The 23,428-nt window shown below is 44.9% G+C and overlaps 1 protein-coding gene and 1 long non-coding RNA gene across 8 annotated transcripts in view; one reads left to right on the forward strand and one right to left on the reverse strand.

Annotated features, from left to right (window-relative positions):
• Positions 1–1,074, reverse strand: part of LOC121499536 — a 51,568-nt gene extending 50,494 nt beyond the window's left edge. Inside the window, exon 1 of the long non-coding RNA XR_005990166.1 lies at positions 967–1,074. This is a non-coding gene — a long non-coding RNA (uncharacterized LOC121499536). The remainder of the gene's footprint in view (positions 1–966) is intronic.
• Positions 1–23,428, forward strand: part of RIPOR2 (RHO family interacting cell polarization regulator 2) — a 220,819-nt gene that overhangs the window by 127,723 nt on the left and 69,668 nt on the right. Inside the window, exon 1 of one of the 7 annotated variants that reach the window (XM_041770241.1) lies at positions 609–1,228. The exons of 5 other annotated variants lie outside the window; for them this stretch is intronic. The gene's annotated coding sequence lies outside the window, so the exon portion shown is untranslated. Of the gene's footprint in view, positions 1–608; positions 1,229–23,428 lie in introns of those variants that run through there. One more of the 7 variants, XM_041770242.1, reaches the window with a different exon arrangement.

Genomic DNA, 23,428 nt, shown 5'->3' on the forward strand with positions numbered 1-23,428 from the left:
GATATATTCACAGTACCATTTTATTTAACATATCCTAAATACACAATTTATTCAGTTTGGTGGCTTTACAGATTAGGAAACCCAGGCAGAGCAGACAGACATTCTCTGTCTAAGCAGGTGACAGAGACCTTGTCCCCGGGTCCTTAAGGATTCCCGGTCTCATACAGTGTCCACTCCAAGAGACCCTTGATGGGATGTGTTGTCAGACAGACCCACACTTTCCCAAAGAAAAGCTTTATGTATAGCTCAAATCCACCAAAACCAAACCAAAACCAAACAAAAAAACCACACACACACACACACACACACACACACACCCCAGCCGTTTCTCCGGATCATTCCAAGATCTGTCCACCCAAACGGGCTCCAGTGGAGTGTCCGCACAAGGCAGATCTCCCCAGGGGTGCCCTCCAGCACAACTCGTGCCTTGAACAACGCATCTCACCGCATCCCCCATACACGCGCGCGCACACACGCACATGCGCGCACCGCCGCCCCCGCGAAGCTTCCCAAGGCAGAGCCTCTCTTCCAAATCCCCCGTCCTGGTGGACTCCCCTGGCCTCTCCCTCCAGGGCACTCTACCCCCAGCGCGAATTCCGCGGATAACTCGGAAGCCGCCGCGGCGGCTGGGGCCGAGGGTCCGGGCGCCCCGCGGTCAGCTGGAGGCCGAGCGCACGGCGCAGCCTCGGCAGTTGGGCGAAGGGGCCGTCAAGCAGCTGCCTCCGCTGCCCCCTCCCGCCCCCGCCCCCCGGCTGCGCGCTCCCCGCCGCTCCGCCGCCCTGCCGCTGCCCCCCACCCCCCGCCACAGCTGCCGCGAGCGGACTCGGGAGGGCGGCCGGGGTCTGCGCGGGGACCTCTGTCCCCTCCCCCCGAGCTCGGCTGTCTGCAACGCCGGGGTGCCGGCTGCCGGGAAACAGCCTGGGCACGGAGGCTGGTACCCGCCGGACAGCCCAGGGGTCCCCTCACCATGCCCAGGAGCCTTCGTCTCTAGGTACGTGCACCTTCCGTGCGTTCTTGTTTTGCTACCGATTCCGCTTGCAGCCCGGGCGAGGGGCGTCCCGCGCGCGGGCCAGGTTGCAGGTTCGGAGCCGCGGGGCCGGCGTCCTCGGCGTCCTGCGCCCCGGAGGCTCCGCGCGGGTGCCCACAGGGGAGGGCCGCCAAGTTGCCGCGCCGAAAGGGACACGCACTTGTGCAGGCGGTGAGCTGGGGGGCGCCCGGGAGCGACGTGGTAAGGAGCCCGCGGTCGGTCGTGCCCGGGCGGGATGGGGAGTGGGGGTCCCGGGGCGGCCCCGGGGCTCACGCGCACCGCTGCGACCACCCGCGCTCCCGGGCGGGGGGGCGGCCTGCTGTCCCCCAGCACCTCCGGCATTGTTCTCGGGGTGCGGGGTCCCGCTAGGGCAGGAGCTCGGGCTCCAGGGTCTCGCCTTGCCCGGAGACTTGGCCGTGAACCAGCCTCTTCCCCGCGTGTCTGAAATCCACACAGGTGGGGGGTGGGGGCGAGATGACAATGGAGAGAAGAGGCGGGCGGACGCCGACCAGTGTCTGTAAGGATGGGGGGGGAACGATGCACCCAAGGACAGGAGCACCCCGCAAGTTTCTGTGCCTTGGGAGGGGCCTCGTGTCACCACGAGAGACTGTGGCCCCCTCGCCTCCTCCCGGGGCGGGGGAGCAGAGAGAGCAAGCCCGTTCACAGGGGGCGAGCGTCGGCCATCCAGATGTGAAGGTGGCAGCAGCGCCGCGACCCCTGGTGCCAAGGGGCAGCGCCCCGAGGGCCAGGAGAGCCGGTGGAAAACCGAGGGAGCCGGGCTGTTGGGGGGCGGGGATTGCAGAGAGGCAGAGAGGGGTCTGGCGGCGAGCGAGGCTCTGGTCCCGGGGACGCGCAAACGTACGTGTTGCTGGAGTGACCCAGGGGAAGTGCTTAAGGTTTTGATTGTGGGGCTCATGACAGTCTCAGGGAACATGTTGGGGCCGCCTTTCCTCCTGCTCCCTCCTTTTGCACGCTCAGATGCAGGCACCTGGTTGGAATCCTGGGACAGCGACCGACCATTGCCCCCATTCCCAGAGCGCCAGCGGTTGGCCCTCTCTAGGGGACTGGGCTGGGCACCTGGGGTCCGCATCTGCCCCTTTGTTACCTGACACGCAATCATTTCTTCCCTTTTGTTTTCTCTTCGGTTTCTCTGGCTCTGGGAAGGTGCCTCGTCTCCTCCCCCCCCCCCACCCCCACCCCGTATTCGCTTATTCACCCCCTTCCTCTCAGCCTCCTTGGGCCAGTTCACCCAGGAGCATACACATGATCCCGGCATTGTCTTCATCTCTGTTTCCGCGGCTGTCACAAGCAGGGGGCGTCCCCGTGAACCCTCTAAGAACCAGGATCGCCAGGCTATTCTCCAGCGGTTAATTAGGAAGCATCCAGTAGCCTTCCCCTTCTGTAGGAACAAATTGCAGGGGTGTGTCTAGGCGGGGTAAGAGCAGTCAGGGTGGGGATGGGGAGGGCCTCCCCCCTCTTCACCACTTCTCTCAGCCCAGCCCTCAGGGTCAAGCCTCCTGTGCTCCTGCTGGGCTTGCCCTTCAGCTGAGAATCTGCCAAATTCTGGCCCTGCTCAGGGAAGGTAAAGCAAATGTCTGTTGTCCAAACATCTGAAAATGGGACCATTGGAGAATCAGCTCAGTAAACACAGGCTGCCTATATTGCTTTTCCAAAAGACCCCCCACCAACTGGTGTCGCCTCACTCTTTCTCTGACACTCCAGTGTGAGATTTCCCTTTGCATATTTTATCCTTAGTATAAATATAAAGAAATACTAAGCCAGAGCGAGGAATAACTGCAAGCATCCACTAAGGACTTGCATAGCATTCTGAGTACCCAAACACAGATTCCAGAAACGGCAACCCTTCCTGGGGTTGACTGCAAAGTTAAATTCCTTCCAGCAGAAAAGAGACGCATCCCCTTTCACAGGTGACCTAGAGAAGCCAAAGGGGCTGGGAGGGAGCTATTTATGTCTATACATGTTGGTAGCTAATCTCGCATAAAAATTCCACTCTTTAGTATTGAAGTCCCTGGGTTTGGGGCCCTGCCTGTGACTGCCAGGTGTCCTCCCCTAAATCTGAGTCACTTCATGGAAACATCCCTACTATGGTAAAACCCCACAGCCCAGCTGTGATACCAACCACATGCCGACTTCTAAATGTAACCAAGTCACTTCTCTGTTATATTTTGGTTTAATTCACAGATTATTGGCTCATCTTTCAGTGTCAGAGACTAAAACCCAGACAAAGGCAGTTACGGAGAGTGAGCAGAGCAGCTTGCTCGTTTTATAATTAAGTGGCCAGATCCATCAGATCAGGCAAACAATAGTCCCTTGGGTTGAAGAGTTTGCAAACCAGTGTTTTATTTTACTGTTCATTGCATTCAGGGGGTTGGGGAAAAAAATAATAAAGCTGTTTTGTTTTCATTCTGAAAATAAGTCAGGAGTCTAAAACCAGCTTCTTGCTTTTCTTGGGAGGAAGTGGTGGTAGAAGTGAAAGTCCATTTTATTGAACACAATGGGTGCTCCTTGGGGCTACAGCAGATTTGACTTTCCACTTGAGCTTCCTCTGCGCTAGTGGTCTGAGCAGGGCCTCGTGCTTCTGAATAGCTTCTTGATCAACGTTATGTTCATCTGCCAAGCTGAACTCCATGAGCTAGAGGAGATAGACAGCTTGTGTTTGTGGCCATTCAACCAGAAAAGAATACCAGCTGAAAACAGACAAGCAGGGGAATTGGGGAGGGAGGTAGGGAGAGGAGGTATAGATAGGCCAGCAGCACATATAATTGGTTCCCCAAGGGCAAATCTGGATGTGGAATGGTGTCATAAAGCAGTTGTCATGTAAACACCCCACAATGTGATTATTAGAAAGATCTAATCAGAAAGGAAAATGATTATGATTATGGGCCTTTCTTTTTCTTTTTAAGTAGGCTCCACACCCAGCATGGAGCCCAACACGGGGCTTGAACTCACCACCCTGAGATCAAGACCTGAGCTGCGACCAAGTTTAACCAACTGAGTCACATACACACGCCCCCCCCCCTTTTTCTTTAACAGTTTTATTTATTTGAGAGACAGAGAGAAAAGGGAGCATGAGCAGGAGGAAGGCAGAGGGAGATAGAGAAGCAGATTCCCTGCTGAGCAAGGAGTCTGAGCAAGGGGCTCTACCCCCGGATCTTGGGATCATGACCTGAGACAAAGGCAGATGTTTAGCCAACTAGGCCACCTAGGCACCCCACTTCTTCTTCTTCTTCTTTTTTAAGTAGAGTATATGCCTTTCATCTGGAGGGAGCCCTCCTCTGGCTCTTAATTCCCCTCCACTTTCGGAGTCATATCCTTGCAGGCGGTTTCTTGGGACAACATTCTACCCCTGAAAATGAAAACCTCACCATTGTCTACAGGGAAGCATTCAAGTTTATTCAACTGAACAAAAAATCACTCGACACATTTATCTTTGATGAATTAATTTGGAAACACCCACACATCCTCTTCCCGGCTACGAAGTTCCTCTCTAGGTTAATGGCCAGGGTTTCTTTGGTCACAGTACACTCATCCCAATTTAGTTGGAAACATTCCCTAGAAATCAGAGATGTTTTTCTCAAGAGTTTTGCAGGCTTTCTAGAAAAGATCATTTTACATATGGCCCGATGCTGGGTTACCCTCCAGAGGAAGGAAACCCTGGACCCATTAGGAAAAGAAGCCACTCCAATTTATTTTATTGTGCATTGTTTACATGACACTGATGAGGACTGCGTGGAGGTGAATATTTTCACACCTTCATTACATTAATTAAAAAAGGAAATTAGATTTTTTTAAAACAGTGAAAGCAAATGAGATGCAATGTGTCTGTGTTACATTCCACAAGATCAAAACGAGCTCTCTGCTAGACCAAGGAGTGAGGAGCCTTAGACAAAGGGAATATTTTTCACACATTTAGCATTCTAAAATATAATATAGTGATTAACAATCATATTTATTTCTGAGGTGGATTTGAAGTTCAGGTCTGCAGTATTATGTAATATAGGGAAGTACTAATTTTTTTTTTTTTTTCATTTTAAGCACTTGTTAGTATACTGAGCACTCTTCTGGGATCTGGCCAAAGTTAGATTTTTCATTCAATGTAAAAGTGTAAGATACTGATTCCAGGGAGTGCCCAGTCTGGAAGAAAAGTGGGGAAGACCCATTTGTGTTGAACAGGCTGCTGTCCACACATGTCCTGGGTACATCTGCTGCTGCAGCATAATTATTAATAGCTCCCTCTTTCACTCAGAATGTTCTGGGTTGGACAACAAGTTACCTGGTCACCCTAGAAATAAGGAACATAGGTTTAGGTTAGAGGAAGGAGAAGGTGGTGATCGGAGTAGCAGGTGGAGATCTCATCCCTGAGGGAGTTGTAGGCGTAGAGATGAATGGAAGGGAAAAGGGGAGATTCACCAGATGGGAAGAGTAGAGAGAATGTCAGCTCCCTGAGGACACAAAGGCTCCATTTCCCTTGTTCCTGTATCCTCAGGGCTCGCGTGCTTGTGGCAAACAAGAGGCATCAAATGGTAGCTAACTGCCTGTGACTTAGCTTTAAGACCAAGACTGAAGGTGAGAGAGCTCAGAACAGTGAGGAGGCATGCCTGGCAAAGGTCAGTTGGGAACAATTATGAAACGAGGCTATTAATAATGCTGAGATTGCTAAAACAAAGCTGACAGTGATCATTCCAAGAACCAGCCTATGTGCAGACAAACAATGTCCTGTAACTCTTTCTTGTATATGCCACTTATTTTTATTGCCTCTAGCCTAGAGGTGCTCTCTTCCTTCTCCAGCAAATTGTCCGGAAGGAACTGAAGGAACAATGACCCCATTCTCTTCAAGCTTGTTTCCTTCTCTCCTGTCCTCTAGGAGGCTTTTTGGATGGGAGGCAAGGCCAGGGGCATAGTGCAGGGCGGGGGAGGGGGTGCCTTAGAAATACAAAAGCAACGCAGATGAATGAACAGAACACCTGCTTTTTTCCTTCTCCTAGCTGGAAGGAGTAAATTCAAAGTGACAGTTTCATGGAGCTAGTGCAATTCCCAAAGGGTTATTCCCAGTATAGCATTGGATTTCCCTGCTTTTTGCTACATATGAAGGCCTGGAGTCACATCACCTCGGCTTGAACTGCACCTTCTAATTAATGTGACACACACTAGGCTTCCTGCTGGTATGCAGAGGTTCAAGGTTAAGTGCTCTAAGTGAAGATTCCAGGACAATTACCAGCTGGTAACCCTTCAGTGGCAATGCCATACTTCTAGTTTATAAGGTTGTCGGTTCTAGTTTATAAGGTTTAAGCCACTTTGGAACGATTCTTATATTTCCAAGTTCTAAGCTAATGTTGTGTTGTCTCAGGGATGCTTCATCCTCAGAAATAAGCAGAGCTTAGAAAAGAGAGAAAGGGACACATGCAGGGGGATAGCACTGAGAAGGTGCATCAGGGTTCAGGTGTAGACAGCAGAACCCGCTCAGCAGAAAGGATGTAAAATAAAATGGCTCACAGAATTGTTGGGTCACACTCCTGGTGGAACTTTCCAGAACAACTTTAAAAGGCACATTGTGACATTGGGTCACTTATGAAGCCACTGCCTAAGCAATCATCAAGAAGCTGCCTGCCGATTGGAGAAGTCACTGGCCCCAGTCACGGTCAGGAAGCAGCTAGTAAGGAAGCTGGCACAGAAAAAGCCAGGTGGTCCAGGAGGCTGCTTGCCAGCACTCACCATGGAGAAGCAGAAGCACAGCACGGCAGGCAAGATAAAGTCCACCTCCCCAAAGATATCCACATCCTCATCCCCAGAACCGCCGAATATGGGACTTTGCAACTGTAATAAAATCCAGTATCTTGAGATTATCCTGGATTCTCTAGGTGGGCCGGGTCTCATCACATGGGCCCCTCAAAGTGGAGGAGCTTTTCCACTGTGGTCATATGGCTACTGAAGAAGGCTAGGAGAGATATAACATGTCCTGCTTCGAAGATGGAAGCCATGGGCCACACAGCAGGAATGTGGGTGGCCCCAGAAGCCAGGAAAACAACGAAATGGATTCTCTCCCTGAAGCCTCCAGAAGGGAACACGGTGTGCTGAAGCCTTGAGTTTAGCCAGTGGGGGACCCATGTCACACTTCTGATCTCTGGAACTGTAAGATAATAAATGTGTGTTGTCTTAAGCTGCTAAGTTTGTAGTAATTTGTTACAGCAACCGTAGGATACAGATACGTGCAGCCTCCCCATCCCTGCTGCCTTCGAATCTCCTGCAAGTGTGCCTGGAGGAACCCCCCACGTGTCACACGTGGGATCCTGGCTGCAGGGTGCCTAGGAAATGTTGCTATGTGCTCCCAGAGCTTCAGTCAGAAGGTGTCTTACCCAGGCAGTTGGAGTGATGTCAGGTGCCAATCACGGATGTCCAGTGCAGCTGCCATGGAGAGCCGGGGGAGCCTGGGAAGCCACAAGCACCACACCCCTAAGCACCCTGCTCTAAGGGACTACAGCATGAGGCAGAACAGAAGTAGATGCCTGAGATTTTTTGGAAGTTTAGCAAGTGTTATTAAGTCATTCAAGCACAGAAGGGAGGAGAGAAGGCCTCAGAATAGCCGCGGATTTCCCATACTAGAAGTTACCATCTGATTTGTTAGAGATCTTTGGCCGGATGGTATGAAGGAGAGATTGCACATAAGTTTCCGTGTCAAGGATAAATGTTGGTTTGCTATAGTTTAACTCTTAACTATATACAGTCAGTCTGTAGGGCAGATTATATTTTCCAAAGATGTCTTCAAGAGGATATCCATCCAGCATACCCTTCCTACAAAGTGACTTTGAGACTCTTTACAAGGAGAAATGAGGTCTATGAGTCTATGTTCCCTTCCCTCAAATTGTGACTCTTTATGCTAATAGAAAACATGACCTCCAAGGCTAGATAGGTCATAAAAAACAAATCAGCTTCTACTTTTTTGGCTAGAATGCTAGTAAGCTGTCTGACTTTCCCAAAGCTACTACACCTTGAGGAAGCCCACACTAGCTGAGCGCATACATAGGCTGGAGACTATAAGAAGAGAGAAAGATGCATGGCCAGCTCCTGGCTCCTCTCATCCTACTGCTCCACGTCGAGCCACCATTGGACTGCAAACCAGACCCTGAGCCAGAATAGTCCAGCAGAGAGCCCTTCCCAGGTCCTGACTCACTTGTTGTTTTAGGCCACTACATTTTGGGATGATTTATCACGCAGCAATAAATAACTGGATTGGCCCATACAGTCAGATGCAGAACAAAGGTCAATTAAAATCATCTTGTGCTATTCCTGTCCCATTTCTTCACTCTGGAGAAATAGCATGGTAGCTGTCAGTAGTAGAATAACCAAATCAAAAGCCCACTTTCTCCTGTAGAATATCAGCCTAAGAAACTCATTCTTAAAATGTATATCTGAAAGGGGCACCTGAGTGTCTCAGTCGGTTAAGTGTCTGCCTTCAGCTCCAGTCCTGCTCTCAGGGTCCTGGGATCAAACCCCATGTCCAACTCCCTGCACAGCAGGGAGCCTGCTTCTCCCTCTCCTTCTGCCCCTCCCGCTGCTCATGCTCTCACTCTCAAATGAATAAATAAAAAATCTTTTAAAAAGTGTATATCTGAAGCAAACCATCGCAACTTTTGGTTTGTTTGTTTTCATAGAACTGGTAGCAGTGAATGGTTTCAAACTACCTAATCCAACATGTGAATAAGCAAGAATCCAAATAACTTCTATTTATTTATTTTTTACGTTTATTTATTTATTTACGTATTTATTTATTTATTTATTTATTTATTTATTTAAGTAATTTTGATGCCCAACATGGGGCTTAAACTCATGACCCCAAGAACAAGAGCCGCGAGCTCCTCTGATGCAGAGCCAGCCAGGCGTAACTCCCCTCCAAATAACTTCTTTTTAAAGTAGAGCTGCCTCAGTGTGTCCCGTAAAAGTGCTGCAGACCTTGACCTGGGGGAGTCCTCAAATTGAGGACCCACTAGGGAGGTGGGCAACAAGAGACAAAATAGTAGCTGGCTGGCCCACAGGGACCTGGGCCCCAAGGTGCAGTCAGACACGCTGGAGCCTGTTCTCTCTGCAGGCTGATTGCTTTTTTTTGTTTTCCTACCACTTCTTTTCTGCACAAACCTCCTTCCCTGATACCTTAAGTTTATTGTTCCCAAAGTCCAAGTTCAAGACCCCCTTGATACTAGAATGCGGTCATACATTAGTCCAGGTGATATGGCCATGTGGTCTGTGGATGTTTGCAGTTTTCAACAGCTTTTGTCACATCGTGTCCAACTGAAACCACGGACCCCTGTGACATAGAAGGACTCCCAGTAACTCCCACAGAAGGACTTCCCACTCCCCAGAGTGGGAAGCAGAATGGAAAGATGAAGCAGCTTGTCCGAGATCACAGTGCTGGTGTGCATAAGGGGCTGGGTCGGCACTGAGTGTCTCCACTCCTCATACGGGGCCTGTCAGCCTCAGAATATCCACTCAGCTGGCCTCTGTGGCACAAACAATGTTAAGCTAGAGAGAGGGAGAAGTGATTTGTTCTGCTTGCCCACCACGTTCAATCACCAAGATATGGGTTATTTGAATCCAAATTCCCTAAGAGCCTGAAGTCTGATTATTTTCTCTAATTACCTAAATACTTTCCATTTGATACTGTGTTTTGCAAGTAAACAGTGCCCCTAAAATGACATAAGAAGGGTCAGGAACTGCTCCTGTTTCAGGCTCCCATGACATTTCCAAAAAAGTTTGACCTTTGAGTTTTGTCATAATGATCTTTGGCCTAAAATAGGGTAGAAATGACATGGGCTGTTTCTTTTTCAAGGGTTTGGTTTTTTGTTTTGTTTTGTTTTGTTTTGTTTTGTTTTGTTTTGTCTTAAAGATCCTCAGTGTGTGTTTCTTCACATTAAGATATTTTCCAGATGTAATATTTTTTGGCTCTGATGGTTGCAAAGTGATTCTTTCCCCAACTGATGGAAGAGACCAGCCAAAGCAGAAGGAGGCTAAGGGGCTGCATTAACTCAAGATGCTTCTGTGTATCTGAAGTATAGTTATTGAGCTCGAGGTACTGAAAAAAACATATTGAAGAAATGTGTAGCTTTTGACTTATGGAACTAGTTTCATCCTTTACAATCTAGCGGGGGAGGAATAGACCCCGGTAGACCTTGCACACGTAGATTCTGCATACAGCAAAAAGGACCCTCCCTCCATCATTTCCCTGTAGGTGAATCACGTGTGGCACAGGCCTTCCTGGGCACAGAAGTGTCTGAAGTCGTTACAGTTTTTAAAAATAAATGCAAAATCTGAGTTACAGATGAGGGTACAGGTATGTCACATTGCATGATGACATAAAGCCCCCTTGCATCATGAAACACCCAATCTAAATAAAAACATTTTCTGTAATAGTAATCTTAATAATAATAGCTACCACTTAATGGCATTTCCAGTGTGTCAGGCTCCTGTGTCAATTTCCTGAGTCCTCATAAGGACCTAAGGTCATTCCCATTATCATCTCCAGTTTATAGATGAGAGACATGAGGCCCAACAAGACTCATAAAAGCAGAGCACAGTTTTAAACCCGGGCTATCTGGCATCAGAGTCTGGGCTGTGTCTACAGATGTAAATACATAAAGACCCCAAATTCACAGTTCCCACAGGAACTCTCAGTTGGTAGCATGCTCAGGAAGCCCGAGTCTCCCAACATAACAGCAGGACTGTCATTGCCAGATCACCTGGCATAGCGACTCAGTCCTCAAAGACTGTCCATGCAGTTCTCAGGCTGAGGTTCTCAGTTGCTATCAAGGCTTCTCGAGATTCTCCTGTAATCACTGGGAAGCTTTTTTACCTTGTCCAGCCAAAAGGTTCAGGATTCCAGTTAGGTGAGCAGCGTGTCTGAACAGGTACCCAACAGAGAGAGGGGACTGGTACAATCCTCCGAGTAGACCATGCACCCTGATAAATCCCACCTTGTCATTGACAAGCCTCCTTTCTCATTGTACATGACTGACCCGCCCGATGCCCCAGAGATCTGAGCTGCTCCAAAAAGGTGGAGGGAAATAGAGAAAAAGCAAAGGAAAAAAGGGATCAGTCGTTCCTTTTCATAAACACTATTATTGTCTGATCCACACCCACATGTAAGGTATCCCCTGATCAGTTTTGTGTTAGTTATCATATGGGGGAAACCAGGATTGTGGTTAATTCATGCAGTTTTAATTTATGCATGGGAAAATTATATGGGGTAATTACCTGTGGTTGAAGAAAAATAAATCATGTCAGATCTGCTTAATCCTTGCATGGTTTGCCCCTCCATCTCTCTTTCAGAAAACATTCAACGCGGTAAGCAGTGTGTGCGATGTGCAAATTTGCATGGGTTCTCCCTTTGATGTGCATCACCAATAGAGTCCTCAGGTTCGGACTGACCGGACTTCAATATCATTCCCAGGACAATAGCTTTCATGTACTGACTTAACTCCTGGTTCATCTTTTCCAGAAGTGCCCATTGTTCAAGTCTGTCTGAGATAAATTATCTTCACAGGCCATGTGTTAGCTGGAGGGTAATTTCTTTTGTGGGAATAATTCAACGGGAAGGATGATGATTTCCTTTGTCGAAAATGATGGGGGATTTATAGTTGTGATCACTGGATTCCATGCTGTCTCCGAACCCCTGTGATTCAGTGGCTCCCAAAAACTAAAAGTGAAACCAGCAGCTAAAACAAATGATGTGGCATTGAGTAGACAGGGATGGAAATACCCTTGTGACTTTTGCCAAGCAATAGATGGTTTGAACTCATCTATAAGAATGCAGAGAAGAATAAGACTTGGTGAAGGTTTGCTTAATAAATTATACTCTGTGACTTTTCAAACATTTGAGGCAGACTGCGATAATGTACAGTTTAAAAAAAGAATTAATATTCGTGCTACAATTGAACTGTAAGTTTTGCCCTGAACTTCCTTGAAGCCAGGTGAAAGGGAGTCTGTGGTAGATTATCACTTCTGTTATTGCTGTCAAAAAGATGGACATACAAAGCACAGCAGTTCCTCAGAGGGCAGATTCCCCTGGGAATGAACCATAAAAGAAATGTCTTATGTGGGAACTTACATATATCCCTGCTGGAAGCCTGATGCAGGACTCGGTCCCAGGACCCCGGGATCATAACCTGAGCCAAAGGCAGATGCTCAACCACTGAACCACTCAGGTCCCCTTCATTCTTATTTTCTTATCCCTCCACAAGATTCCCCTAGAGAGAAACGAACAAGGGGTAGTGGAAGGGGAGGTGGATGGAGGGATGGAGTGATTGGGTGACGGGCACTGAGGGGGGCACTTGACGGGATGAGCACTGGGTGTTATACTATATATTGGCAAATCGAACTCCAATAAAAAAATATACAAAAAAAAAAAAAGATTCCCCTAGAGATCGAAAAGGAGCAATCAAAGGCCAGTTCATGAAGAGAAAAAGAACATGAATATTTGGCCCTCAATTGCTATTGTTTAGAAAACAATGATCCTACTTTTCTAAGGCAAGGTTATATGCCCTAATCAGATGTTGTCTTCAGGGGCAGTTAAGTATGACTCACTCCTTGCCCACCACCCCACATCCCTCTCCCAGGGGAGCCCAGCTCAGACAATTGAGTCGCAATTCCGTAATAATCTGGTTACTGTGCCAGAATTTCTCACTTGAGATCTTAGGTTCTAGCAAAACCAACTTGATTAGCAAAATAAATATATCATAAAAACATAAAACTCTTGTTGTTTAGGTAAGACCATTAGTGTTTTTATTCTTGATTTTAATGAGGATGACAATGATGGGGATGATGATAGTGGTGATGGTAATGATGGTGACAGGCATTATTTTCACTGCGCATATACTTTGCTTTACAAGCCTGATGTCCCTCAATCCTCATAAAGACTTTAAGACATAAATGTTATTATCCACATTTTACAGAAGAGAAAACCATTGTCCCAAGGTCAATTTCCCAAGGTCAATGTCTCAAGGAGGAGATGCACCCCAGTTGTGTGACTGCAGACTGATTCTGTAACCACGTACCACACAACTTGATGGGTCTTCGTGTGCATGTACATGTTCAAGCTTCTAGATCCTGCTGCTTCCTTATTCTTACTTGCTCCTTTCTCTGCCCCTTACAAAGCCCTGGCTATAGGATCCTCTAAAATTCTGTATAACTTGAGACCCTGTATTGACTAGAGCTTCAATGGCATGAAATTGCTGAGTCCACTCTCAGGAAGTAAGTAATACTTGCAGGTACAACATTTATACGTGCTCTTCATCTGCTAGGATGAATGCTCTTACATAAACCATTGACTCCAGAAGTACTAACAGAAACATAACTGTAAAGGTAATACTGCCCTTTCTTGTTGCGGATATTAATTGTGGCACACAATGTAATCTGGAATCCAGCTCTGGAGGATGGCAGAAGACTAGGATATGGTGACTGACTGTGTCTAGCCACCTATCTACATGGTTGCCCCCTTTCCTCATCACCCTGAGTACCCCAGGCTGAACAGTTGGAGGGCATCTGCTCTTGGGTCTGGAACACCCACATTGCTAACTCAGAAACAATAGAGCCATCCTGCCAAATGATATTTTTTGATGCATAGAAAAATTCTATCCCTCCACTGGTTCAAGATACACTCTTATGTGAATTCATGTCATTTTTGAAAGACATTTTGAAAGTTCACATTTTGAATTGTGCTCATCCTATTTGATTGTACTCAACACCCACATTCAATGTTCTCTGTACTTTCAATTCCAAAGTCTGAGAAGAGGTTTGAGAAACATACAGTGTGGATGACATCCTTCAAAAAAGAAAACGTTCAGAGCAGCTGATTGTCTGGAGGACATTCACCGAAAAACTATCAAATCATACCATAGAAAATCAACTCTTAAAAATGCCTGTTTAGGGGTAAAATATCCTAGGATCCTGTACCGTATTTAATACCAACTGCATTTTTAAAAAAGATATTTTTGTTAAGTAATCTCAACACCCAATGTGGGGCCCAAACTCATGACCCTGAGATCCAGAGTCATGTGGTCTACTGACTGAGCTGGCCAATCAGCACCTCCCAACTGTATTTTTTATTTTTTTTTATTTTTTTTAATTAATTTTTATTGGTGTTCAATTTACCAACATACAGAAAAACACCCAGTGCTCATCCCGTCAAGTGTCCACCTCAGTGCCCGTCACCCATTCCCCTCCAACACCCGCCCTCCTCCCCTTCCACCACCCTTAGTTCGTTTCCCCGAGGTAGGAGTCTTTATGTTCTGTCTCCCTTCCTGATATTTCCCAACATTTCTTTTCCCTTCCTTTATATTCCCTTTCACTATTATTTATATTCCCCAAATGAATGAGAACATACACTGTTTGTCCTTCTCCGATTGACTTATTTCACTCAGCATAATACCCTCCAGTTCCATCCACGTAGAAGCAAATGGTGGGTATTTGTCGTTTCTAATGGCTGAGGAATATTCCATTGTATACATAAACCACATCTTCTTTATCCATTCATCTTTCGATGGACACCGAGGCTCCTTCCACAGTTTGGCTATTGCGGCCATTGCTGATAGAAACATCGGGGTGCAGGTGTCCCGACGTTTCATTGCATCTGAATCTTTGGGGTAAATCCCCAACAGTGCAATTGCTGGGTCGTAGGGCAGGTCTATTTTTAACTCTTTGAGGAACCTCCACACAGTTTTCCAGAGTGGCTGCACCAGTTCACATTCCCACCAACAGTGTAAGAGGGTTCCCCTTCTCCGCATCCTCTCCAACATTTGTGGTTTCCTGCCTTGTTAATTTTCCCCATTCTCACTGGTGTAAGGTGGTATCTCATTGTGGTTTTGATTTGTATTTCCCTGATGGCAAGTGATGCAGAGCATTTTCTCATGTGCATGTTGGCCATGTCCATGTCTTCCTCTGTGAGATTTCTCTTCATGTCTTTTGCCCATTTCATGATTGGATTGTTTGCTTCTTTGGTGTTGAGTTTAATAAGTTCTTTATAGATTTTGGAAACTAGCCCTTTATCTGATATGTCATTTGCAAATATCTTCTCCCATTCTGTAGGTTGTCTTTTAGTTTTCCAACTGTATTTTTTAAATAGGAAAGTCAACTGTTCTTGATTCCCCCTGCATATATTATATAGTCTCTATCACTAAAGATTAGCTCAGTTTGGTAATTCAATTTTCAAGAGATTAGAGAATGCACAGGACCCAGGTAAATTATAAAACTCATGAAATCAACTCCTGTGAAGACTTTCTCCTCTGGGAGATGCACAGGGAGTCTCAACCCAGGCCATATTAAACTAAAAATGACTTGATAATACATTTTCATCACCATTACGATAAAAATAGCAAATGCTTATTCACTCTTCTAAGCACTTGATATTCGTTGACCTATTTACTCTTCACAGCAACCTGTGAGCTTGGGCTTCTTTGTCATCCCCACTTTATAGGTGAGGTCACTGAGGTCTGGGGAGGTTAAGCAATCTGTCAAGGCTGCACATAGAAAGTGGTCCTGCTAGCCACAAACCCAGGCAGGCTGAGTTCTTCTGTCCCAATATACCTGAGATAGAAGGCATTACTTTTTTCTTTTTTTTTTTTTTTTAAGAGAGAGAGAGTGAGTAGAGTGGGAGGAGGGCCAGAGGGAGAGAGAAATCCTGAAGCAGATTCCCTGCTGAGCATGAGGCCCATGGGAGGCTTGATCTCATGACCCTGAGATCATGACCTGAGCTGAAATCAAGAGCCAGATGTTCAACCAACTGAGCCACCCTAGGGCCCCCTAGAAGGCATTACTTTTAAGTCTTCACAAGAATGGAAAAGTTTTTCTTTTAAATTAATAGATTCCCAGAGCCATTCCCTTTTTCTGTCATTCAGTAAAGATACAATTATATCCTATTTTTCTGGTGAAGACTTGCAAATCCTTTTTTAATATTTTTATAGTGGAATTGGAATCATGTAACCAGAGACCCATTGATGACTTAATTTTTTTAGATATTGAATGAATGGAATGGAGATATGATCAGTGATCACTGCATACCATGTGCACAGAGAAAATGCAAATCCTGGGAAGATTTTTTAAGAAGTACCCAGGCCCCACCCAGATCAGCTAAATAGAAATCTCTGGGGATAAGGCTCAGATAGTGACACTTTTAAAAAGCTCTCTAAGTAAATAATAATAACAACAACAGCAACAACAACAACAACAACAATAATAATAATAAAAAGCTCTCCAGGTGACTCTAATATGCAGCCAGGTTTGGGAACTTCTAAATTAGGTGTTGCAATAAATTGGGCTTTTTCTAGAGGTTATTGATAGTTACAGCAATAGGAAGCTACAGAGGCTGGGATGTAGGTTAAATATTTATTTCAGTGTAGCAGATGTTTTCAAATAAACCAAATGACTGAGTTGTTAACAGTGGTCATGATTTTCTGGATTTAACCATAAGAGTATAAGGCACAGGGAAGGCATTACCTCTGAATGGCAAAGATTGCCTATTTATTTTTGTTGAATCTAAAATGCTGTCATAGCACGAATGGGTGGCTCAGTCAGTTAGGCATCTGCCTTTGGCTCAGGTCATGATCTCAGGGCCCTGATCAGGGGGGAGCCTGCTTCTCCCTCTCCCTCTGCACTTCCCCCTGTTTGTGCTTGCTAGCTCTCACTCTGCCTCAAATAAATAAAGAAAATCTTTTTTTTTTAATGCAGTCATTATCGTTACACTGTGGTGTTAACCCATAACGAACATCCTGTTGTGGGAATGGTTATAAAATAAGAAAGTACACTGTGAGCAGGCTAATAGACAAGTATCAACCATTCTTCCTGAGCCATCTGAATACCTGATGACTACCGATGGGTGATGCTTGTGGGGCACCCTGAACACCGATGATCCTCTACTCCAGGTTGATGGGAAGTCATGTTAAGAAATAGGCAAAGAATACTTGGGGAGGATTTCTGCCTTCTCGGCTGAAGGGAAATAGAGTTGGGTGGACACAAGACCACATCTGGGAGGTAGACACTCAGATTCTAGTTCCGGGTCTTCCAACAGTCTTGTGGAATGGTGGCCCACGGGGCAGTTTCCTTCCCTATGCAGCAGGAATCGTGACAACTATCATTACCTGATAGGGCTGCAGTGGGATATAGAGTGGCTGTCAAAGCATTTGGAAAAGAGGAATCTGCAAACCTAAAATGTTATTACCAATCTCCTCTTTGGGGCCCTGAGGCACTGCTAGAGACACATATGGCTGCTTAGCCACAGGAAGGTGAACCATTCCATTTTCATGTCCAAAAGGTCACTTATTCTAAGGTCTTAATTTAGCACCTGCTACTACATTCTTTAGAAAGAAGCTCCATTTGCTGCAAAAGGTGTCTCTGTCAATTGACTTGAATGTTTACCTTCCCTACACAGAGATTATTTCAATTTTTTTTTGTTTTTGCATAGCTCTTATTACCCAGTCCCACACCCAGTCCCAGTTTGCTTTATGCATTTGTTTCTGCATGTTCTGACTGCCTTCCACCTCCTGTCCCCTCGTCTATGATAAAAGTCTCACAGTACTCCCGGAAGCTTCTCTCTCTCAATCCAGAGAATGGAGTAAAAATCTGAGGCTCCCAAGGACGTCTGGGTGGCTCAGCGGTTGAGCGTCTGCCTCCAGCTCAGGGCGTGATCCCGGAGTACTGGGATTGAGTTCCGCATCAGGCTCCCTGCATGAAGCCTGCTTCTCCCTCTGCCTGTGTCTCTGCCTCTCTCTCTCTCTCTCTGTGTGTCTCTGATGAATAAATAAATAAAATCTTAAAAAAAAAATCTGAGGCCCCCTGACCACACAACTCCCTTTCTGTTGGCCTATTCCACGCCTAGGAGACATGGTTCAAGTTTAGAGTTCCTGTGTTTACACAGATGTTGGCCTGAGTGCAGTGGAAAATTAGGTGGATTTGGAACCTAAAGCCAGTTAATTTGACCATCAGTGTGGTCAAATTATAAACTTCTTGTTTGCTTTGAAGTGGGATAGAGTAGACCCACCAAGCTAAAAGGCCAAACAAAATCTCCTTCTCTTTCTAGAGAAAATAGACAAATTTTCCTTCTCGGTGACCTCATCTTTATCTGCACCAGCATCTGAGCAACACAAGGCTTATCCTGCTTTGCATGCATCTTGCATTCAACATTCTTCCATTTACTGTGTCCTGAAGTGCTCCATAAATGGGGCGAAAGTTAAGAATCACTGTCTCCAAAGTCATCCTTGCCAGCTTTATGTTAGATGAGTGTCCTCATACCCATATGCTACTTGGGATTGTCTTATTTTTCCAGTACTGGGCTAGTAGACACCCAATAAATTATTAAAATATTCAATAAATAGACTTAATAGAGCAAATGGAATAATAGATTCCTGACTATTCCTGCATCCCCCAGTTGCAACTGTTGTCAAGAATTTGCCACCCCTGCTCCACCTATCCCTTTTGTTTTTGTGGTTGAAGCATTTTATTTACTTTTTTGTTTTATTTTTTAAATTTAAATTCAATTAGTTAACATAGAAATGTATTATTGGTTTCAGAGGTAGAGGTCAGTGATTCATCAGTCTTACATAATATCTAGTGCTCATTACATCATGTGTCCTCCTTAATGTCCATCACCCAGTTACCCCATCTCCCTTTTGTTTATTATTATTTTTTAATTTATTTATGAGAGACACAGAGAGAGAGAAGCAGAGACACAGGCAGAGGGAGAAGCAGGCTCCATGCAGGGAGCCCGACATGGGACTCAATCCTGGGACTCCAAGATCACACCCTAGGCCAAAGGCAGGCACTAAACTGCTGAGCCACCCAGGGATTCCCCTCCTCCCCCATCTCCCTTTTCTAAATTTTTTTTAAATTTTTATTTATTTATGATAGTCACAGAGAGATAGAGAGAGAGGCAGAGACACAGGCAGAGGGAGAAGCAGGCTCCATGCACCGGGAGCCCGACGTGGGATTCGTTCCCGGGTCTCCAGGATCGCGCCCTGGGCCAAAGGCAGGCGCCAAACCGCTGCGCCACCCAGGGATCCCCCATCTCCCTTTTAAAGCAAATCTAGACATTAGGTCGTTTCACTCCTATACCCTTTGGTGTGCATCTCAAAAGTATGGACATTTTCTTACATAATCCTTATTCCATTTCATACCTAAACAATTGGCAATTGTTCTTATTAATATCTATTTCATATTAAAATGGCCCAAGGGTCTCAAAAACGACCTTTGTTCTGTTGGTTTGTCATCATGATCCAAATAGGATTCACACATTGCATCTCGTTGGTATGTCTGTTGAGTCTCTTGTCTTTCTCCCCTCTCTTTTTCCCCTGAAAGAAATTATTTGATCAGTAAGGAGTCTGGGGTCCTGTAAAGTGGTACCAGGGAAGTCTGTTCCCTGTTCTATTTCTCCGAGGCTGTCCAAAGAATCATCAGCTCTCATTCTGTTTATAATTTTTGCCCAGCCTGTTGGGATGGGGAGGATAGAGGCAGTGGGTAGGGACCCAAGAAGATGAGTGACAACCACTTTCTTACCAGAGAACCAGAGAAAAAATTTAAAAGACAAGGGCTGACAGAAGGCCAAGCATTGCACAGTGATATCTGAGTCCCAGAAAACTAAAAGTAGTTCTTCACACAGTTCTTTTTTTTTTTTTACAGTAATGACAATATATACACTTATTGAATAACCACTGTATGTCATATACTTTAGGTTTACTTTGCATAAAATAGCTCATTTGTTCTTAAAACAGTTTTATGGGGTCCTCACATAGTTCTGGTATGACTCAGAGAATGGAGTGAATTCTGTGAGTGATCACAGGAAAGGTCTAGGAAAGAGCAGAATTTCAAGCTGGTGAGAGGGGTTGGTGGAAAGGTACATTAGGGAAGACAAGTGGTCATGGGAAAAGTCTTCCAACCTCTCATTTTCCTGCTCTATAAACATGGATCTGGAGTGCCTGGGTGGCTTCATCGGTTAAGTGTCTGACTATTGGTTTCAGCTCAGGTCATGATCTCAGGCTCCTGAAATGGAGCCCTGTGTCAGGCTCTGCATTCAGCGGGAAGTCCGCTTGTCCCTCTCCCTCCTACTCTCCTCCTCCTCATGCTCTCTCTCTCTCTCTCTCTCTCAAATAAATAAATAAATAACCTTTTAAAAAAAATGAATCTGACCCCCTCTAGGTAAATTGGCTCAGGACAGTGAATGGACAAAAGGTATTATTGATAGCTAAGAGTGGAAGTTAACTTACTAGCCTGAGCTAGCTCCATGTGTTCATAGACCTCATGTGGGCACTTGACTGGGGAAGCATCCTGACAGTGCCTTTGGGCTCAGAATCCAAGTAATATAGCATTTCACACATGTACAAATCATCCTATAATGTATTCTTTTGTCCTTCGTGTTAGAAATTTACCATCTGTTGAAGGATCCAGTTCTTTGGTATGGGTCTTTCTTTCGTAGAAAGAAGCCATGAACATTTGTTCTTTCTTTGTGCTAAATTGTACTTTAAGCTAAGGATTAGATGCTTCATTGCTGTTTTTACAGCGTCAAATCTTTTGGACAAAGCAAGGGATAGTATGAAATTACTAACCACTCTTGCTATACCATAAAAAGGAACATGATTCTGCCTTGTTGACAATCTGGCTACACCTAACTGCTTTGCATTCTGATTATAAATTATTTGTTTTTGGCAACCAAAAATAACTCAGCAGATGTTATTCACATGGCCACCTTCTTGGTATGCAGCAGCAAGGACCAGTAATGAAACCACTATCCTTATTATAGCTGTTTAATTTGCCAAAATTACCATGCAGAGAACATGTGTCCAGAGAACAAATCTGAAAAGCCACTCAACTTTGAAGCTACTGGCAGATGATGGCGCATTCGTACACACCCTTACTCTGCTAGAATCCCAGAATAACTTTTTAACACTGAGTTCTTCCAAAATGAATCCATCAGAATAGTTTACTTCAGCTGTACTTTGTTTAGTCATAATTCATAAAAAGCACCTGAGATTAAGAGAGACCACAGTAAAGTTATCAGAGGAATGTACTTCAGGGCAGGGAGAAATCAACATGACAGATCAATTTCTCCCTATAATTCGTAATAACTGGAAAATGTCAATATCCAGCTAGCTCTTGTCCATAGTAAAAACATTTTTCTATTTGTAGGCTGCTTTAAGGAAAATTATAAAGCTTAACAAACATTTGTACACTTTCATCAGACTATAGGGTGAGCACAAGTCATTGGTTCATGTAACAGGTTCACTCTAACACCAATATCCCTCTCATTTATTAAATTTTCATAATACATCTGTGTTATGAGAAGTCTTTCTATAAACTTACAGTTACCTAAGCAAACCGCTGCCATAGCTAACGGTAAGCAAGTAGAGCCAACAGAACACAGTATCAGGGGCACCTGGGTGGCGCAGTGGTTAAGCATCTGCCTTTGGCTCAGGTCATGATCCTAGTGTCCTGGGATGAGTCCTGCATCAAGCCTTCTTCTCCCTCTGCCTATGTCTCTGCCTCTCTCTCCATTCTCTCATGAATAAATAAAATCTTTAAAAAAAATAGAACACATTATCATTGGGGCACCTTGGGTGGGTCAGTTGGTTGAGGGTCTAACTCTGGATCTCATCTCAGGTCTTGATCTCAGGATCATGAGTTCAAGCCCAGCATGGAGCCTACTTTAAAACAAAAATAACAACAACAACAAAACATGGTATCATTTACAGGCTTGTAAAAGCTCCATGACATAGGCTGTAACCAAGAGAATGACACTCATGAAACAGTGTCTTTTTCATTTTATGCAACTAGGGACAGAGACTGTGAATAATAATGTGTATCTTCCCACATACATTCTGTATGCTTCCTTCCTCTGGGGATGAGCACTCACTAGTTTTTCTGGTAGAAAAAAGACAAGTTAGGGACCCTGGGGGCCAAGGCCGAGAAGGAGTCCAGGTGTGCTTCTCTTCATGATTATCAGGCCCCTAAAGCCCCCAGGAGCAGCCCTGCATACCCTCAGGTATCATTTTCAAGTCTATAATAAGACGCCTGGATGCTAAGCATTTGAAGTGCTGCTTTTTCAAGTGTTGTCATAACAACAGGAATAAAATGACGAATGTAACATGAGTTTGAAAGAACTGCCTTAGTTTTAAGTCCATTGTGTTACCTTCATGTTGGAAGAGCTTAGCTGTAACCTCCTAGCTCAGATAAAGGCCATGATTATTTGACGTCTTACCACAATTGAGTCTGTGTTTTTAGCTATATCTGCTATCACATAATCGTCAGTTAATTCTGTTTACTTGTTCAGATGGCAAAAAAAAAAGGACCATATGCAATGTGTCTTACTTTGATTATGTAAGGCATATCTGAAAAACTTTAAAATAATTTATCATTTTGGGGCACCTGGCTGACTGAGTCAGGAGAGCATGTGACTTGATCTCAAGGTTGTAAGTTTAAGCCCCACATTGGGTGTTGAGATTACTTAAAAATTTTAAAAATCTTAGGAAAAAAAAGATAATTTATCCTTTCTCTGAGATGAAACATACCACATAGCTTGATTATAAGGCACTATTCCTTTTTCTACATCTCATGTTCATTAATGAATACCAGTGTTTATCACATGTGCTAGGCAAGGGAACAAGCATATTGTGCATAATCATGCTTCCCAGCACGCTACTGGGCACATTCTCCTAGAACTTAATGTGCTTTTTTTCTGTTTAGGATTTCCAAAGATGTAGCTTGTTTCTAGTGAAGCAATAAAAAAATGTGAGCTTATAGAAATGGTAATTTTAGTCGGCAAATAGCAATAGAAGTCAGTATCATTTTGATGCTTTTTTGAAGTAAAGAAGCAGTGCTCAGCATTAGCTAGAATGAGTTGCCAAGCTCTAGGGATAAACAGGCTGCCTGTGGGAAAGCCTGAAGGAGTTGATGGTGCCAGGCGCAGGGCCATTTTCTTCTCTATCAGAGCATTGTTTTTGAATCTGGTGATTAGAAAGTGAGGGTTTGTGGTGGGTGTACATTTCTCTCAATAGGATCAGCCCAGCTGTCTTTGGGGACGGTTTTCTCAAGAGATTTTTTTTCCCTTTTGATATACATGGTTTTTAAACATAGATATAGGTAAATGTACTTACTATTGCTAAATAGCTTCAACCTTCATTGAAGTGCAAAATGCTCTTTCCTTTGAACCAAGAAACAGCTGGTCCTGTTTTGCTATGTAGCTTGCACTCTATGAAGGTCTATCTATGAGTGTTCTAGATTTTGCATTTCAAGATGAGTTATGACAACATTATGTCAAAATCCACTCAACCCTTCTTGAGAATAAGCTAGTTTTATGTCCTGAATTGTTTCTTTTCTAATTATTATGAGACCAGCTGCCACTCCTTGCATTTATTG

Source organism: Vulpes lagopus, chromosome 10, assembly GCF_018345385.1.
Source record: "Vulpes lagopus strain Blue_001 chromosome 10, ASM1834538v1, whole genome shotgun sequence".
Classification (NCBI taxonomy): Eukaryota; Metazoa; Chordata; class Mammalia; order Carnivora; family Canidae; genus Vulpes; species Vulpes lagopus.